At 40.9% G+C, this 4,286-nt stretch overlaps 1 protein-coding gene across 1 annotated transcript in view; it reads right to left on the bottom strand.

Moving 5' to 3' along the window:
• Positions 1-4,286, bottom strand: part of mpp7a (MAGUK p55 scaffold protein 7a) — a gene marked incomplete at its 3' end in the record, with an annotated part of 62,813 nt that overhangs the window by 8,683 nt on the left and 49,844 nt on the right.

The following is a 4,286-nucleotide window of genomic DNA, read 5'->3' as shown; positions in this document are numbered from 1 at the left end:
ACACACACACACACGCACACACACACACACACACACACACACACACACACACACACACAGGCTTTCTTTACAGGGTAAAACCTGAAAACGTCTCATTAGCAGACGCTCAGGTTTCAGAAGCAGAAAAGTGCATCTTAATCACTTGTAGCTGTTGTCTGTCTTCAATAACTAATAATGGAAAAACTAAACTCCACAAACCCAAAAACTCAACACTCTTTCTAACATTCTTGAAACAAACTCATGTCAGCATCCCAAAAGCACTTTATAACATCCTAGTAGGAAAAATAAGGCATCTATGTGTGAAATGTCTTTGCAGATGTCTGCTCCTTTCTGCCCATCAACATTCCTCTTCAAACTGTGAGCCTTAAACAGTTTCAGCCTCTTCAGCTGCTCYTCTCCACACGGCCTCTTGTGATAAATCACAGACGGTTAGGACCGTGGCTCAGCCAGCAGAGCAGCYATGTTTCAGCTTCCAGGTTCAAATCCCTGCGTAAAGCCAACGTTACTTGAGTATAAAACAAGGAGCATTAGACATGTCATGGAGGTAATCTGATGAAAGCTGCTCGGATCAGATACAGTCTGCAAAAAGCCGAACATCAGGAGTGACAYGTTGTGTTTTATGGTGTCGGTTGGAGGTGAACTCTATTTCATATGATGCAAAGGTGAAGACATTAAAAAGGGAAGAAAAGGGACAAAACATGAGAAAAATTGAGTGTTAAGTTAAAATGTCTTCAGTCTGTGTTTTATGACAACAAATCAGATTTAAAGTGTGACTCTATTCACTGCTAATGAAATGTCCAACACTCCAGCCTGAGCTGTGAATCCTCTGTCTGTTCTTCTACAGCAGAAATCAGAAAAGGACAGGCCGACAGGCGGCTCCAGTTACTCCATGTGTCCTGATCATCTTTAGAAGAAAACTGATGAAATGAAGGAGCAAAGCTGCCAGGATCTTCAGCGCTCCAACATACCACAGTCCTGGTGACATCTGCTTTGGTACTTGTTGCTCCACCACCTCCACTGACTCAGTGACTGTGGAATTTCTCCTCCACTCTGCAAGCCACGGTGAGACTGAAACACTTTTATTTACTATTCAGGAGCCTTTCCAACGACCAGTTTATGACACCTTCATAGGTTTTAAACTCATTACCCAAACTTTTCGTACAACAACTTCCCTGTCTCCATAATTGTGAGGCAGCAGGGCTGCAGCAAAAAGGAAACGTGTCCTGTGGAATAAAAACACTCAAAAACAGTCAGAGATGAACCAAAAATGTCTCAAACGGATCTTCATTCCAGGTCTTGGGGCTAAACGTAAAACTGAGCTCCTGGAGCTTCTCAGTCGACACAAAACAGGATAAAATGAGTTTTAAACAAATCTGTAAAATGAGAAAAGATGAAAGATTGAATAKTCTCACAGATGTCTTTAAAACATGCTACAAAGGAGTAGTGTGTGTCCTGTCTCCACAGAGACCTCAGACCATGTTGTGTTTACTTCCAGAAATACCCCGTGGGTCTAAAACACACAGAAACACACGAGGATGTAAAACTATGWGTAAACGGTCAGAAACAGGTAAGAAGTGAAACAACTATGTTGTAATGAGGCCGGACATGAACAATAACAGAACATCCATCTTCATCTGTTTCAAACCAAACTCCAACCACAGCTGAGGATCACTTAACATTTCAGGTCAGATCATCTGAAACCTTCAAAGTKTTTGTAGTTTTCTGTGATCTAAGATCAGCAGAGCAGTAAATACCTAAAGCCTCCATTGTCAACATGAAGGTAGAAAAACTGAACCAGTGAGGACTCATGGACTAAAGCCTGGCCCAGAGGAAGGACAGATTGTGTGAGGGAGCAGGAGCTGAAGAGGTCTGGAGATCACAGGACTGGATTGTGTTTCTGTTCCAGACTCATGGCCTCTGATGAACGTCCTGTGCCCAGAAAACTTCTCATCAGACCAGTTGAAACTGATGATCTTTCTCCCATTCCTGTTTTTACGTCTGCCCACCAGAACAGATCCAGTATCAGGCATCAGTTGATCCTTCTGGGTCTGTTCTCCTGGTCTGATCCAGAACACCTTGTCAGGGTCCAAGGCCTGCTGGACTTGACAAGGTTTGAAACTGAGAAGAGGAGATTACAGACAGACGTGCAGAGTTGCAACTGAAATAGCTGAATAAATACATCATCTCTTAAACATTAAGTGGAGAGAAGCAGAGATTCACTTTTTGTTCCGTCACAGGAGCTCAGTTTACAGGATTTTAGGTCTAACAGCATCAGATCCTGGACAATGTGCTGTGGTTTATAAAAAATACCCTGCAGATATCCAAACCAGTCTCCACCAGTCTGTTCAGAAGACAAATGGCCAGTCCTGCTAAGGAAACGTAATGTGGACAAAGACTGGAATAACCTTGGCAAAATAACAGCATCAGATAAACTCATTCATCTATTTTTTGTCCCCACTTGATCCTGTGCAGAGTGGTGGGGAGCTGGTGATCATCTCCAGCAGTCAGAGTACTACTTGGGCAGGTCGACTGAAGCAAATAGGCACACAACTGGTTAGCTGTGGTGAAGCTAATGAGTCAGGCTCCAACGTTTTGGGGTGAATACTTGTGCATAGACCCCTTTACAGTTTGATTTTGTTTAATATATTGAAAACAATGATTTTGTTTATTTTAGTTCATTTAGTCCAAGGCAGCACAACGGCTCACAGCATGTCCTTGGGTTCCACCACACAGGTCTTGAGTTCCACCCCCAGTTCGGACCTGGGGTCTTTCTGTGTGGAGCTTGCAGGTTCTCCTCGTGCTTGCATGGGTTTTTTCCGGGTTCTCCGGTGTCTCAAACACCTTAAAAACATGTACAAGCCTTCAGACCCAGGCCACCCKTGAAAAAGAGATCTGCGCTCCCAATGGGATGTACCTGGTTGACCAACGGTAAATAAATGCAACAATTATTTTGCAGTAATTTGTGTGGGTCTATGGCTATGTTTCAATTCAGGGGCTGCATCCTCCTGAGTGAGCATTAAGTTACTGCCCCGTGCCAAGGAATAACCAGTTCCTGGGCTTCTCCTCATGCGGCTCACACAATCCCAAACATGAAAGCTGCATCTGACTAGGCCAGTCACAATAACAAATCTAGCTGGACAATAAATTGTTGCAAAAAATTTTGCGATAAACTATAGCATTGTTTGGAGACCATTTTAAACTAATATACTGATACCACAAACACGCACCCCACAGCAACACTTATAAGGTTTACAAAGTTTACGTACAATCTAGAGTTGGGCATAATCGTATCATGTGCAATTAATCGTCAGAAAAACATTAATCAGTCATTTTTGGGCACTTGACGATTAATACGATTAATGCCACCAGGCAGAGTCCGCTTGGTGCTCCTCTCTGCTTCAAATATGATGAACATTTAAAAAAAATTCTGTAATTTATTTATCTATCAACACAATTAAATTTTTTATGTATAGCCTTAAGTCTGTAATTTTGACACAATTTGAAAAAGATTTATATGAAGAGGAAATCTTTTCCACTAAATTGGTCAGGTGACCAGGACATAAGGGTGTCCAGGGACTCCAGTGGATTCATTGTCAAATGAATCCTTATCGGTTAAATACCACAATTAATCGTGATTAATTTTTTTGCCAATATTGTCCAACCCTAGTACAAAAACAGTTATGAACAGACTTGGAGCAGAGATTGGGAAAGCAAGCTGTAACATCATTACCTTCCTCTATCCAAGCCGGCACATTTTATTGTTTAAGTGTCTTCCTCTGGCTTAACAACATAATTGTGTTTACCTGCATGCTGCTTGCAAAGTTTATGGAAGTTTACTAAATTTACATCATGTATAAAAAAATTAACTCCCTGTGAACTCAAGGTTCAGCACTGTGCCCTGAGGAGACACCAGCTGATGTTGGTAAACTGAAGACGTTTCTCTAGCTACATGTATGTTCATGAGGCTCTCATGCTACAGAGGTAGCATGCTACATGCTACATGACACTAGAGTTCACTTTTTTGAGCTTTATATCATAAAATAGAATGAAAATGTGGAATTTGGAAAAACAAAACATCAGAATTCAGGAAAAAATAAAACGGATATCATCGGTCACTAAATTACTTGTACTCAAATTGAAAAGTCCATTAAAATTCCAGGTTGTAAGGGAATAGGATAAAAAGGCAAGCGAAGGACTAAATACCTTTGCAACCTAAAAAACAAACATGCACACTAAATAAATAAATAAATAAATAAATAAATAAATAAATAAATAAATAAATAAAT

The sequence above is a fragment of the Austrofundulus limnaeus genome, unplaced genomic scaffold (genome assembly GCF_001266775.1).
Source record: "Austrofundulus limnaeus strain Quisiro unplaced genomic scaffold, Austrofundulus_limnaeus-1.0 Scaffold203, whole genome shotgun sequence".
NCBI lineage: Eukaryota > Metazoa > Chordata > Actinopteri > Cyprinodontiformes > Rivulidae > Austrofundulus > Austrofundulus limnaeus.
This window is presented reverse-complemented; position numbering and strand designations above follow the sequence as displayed.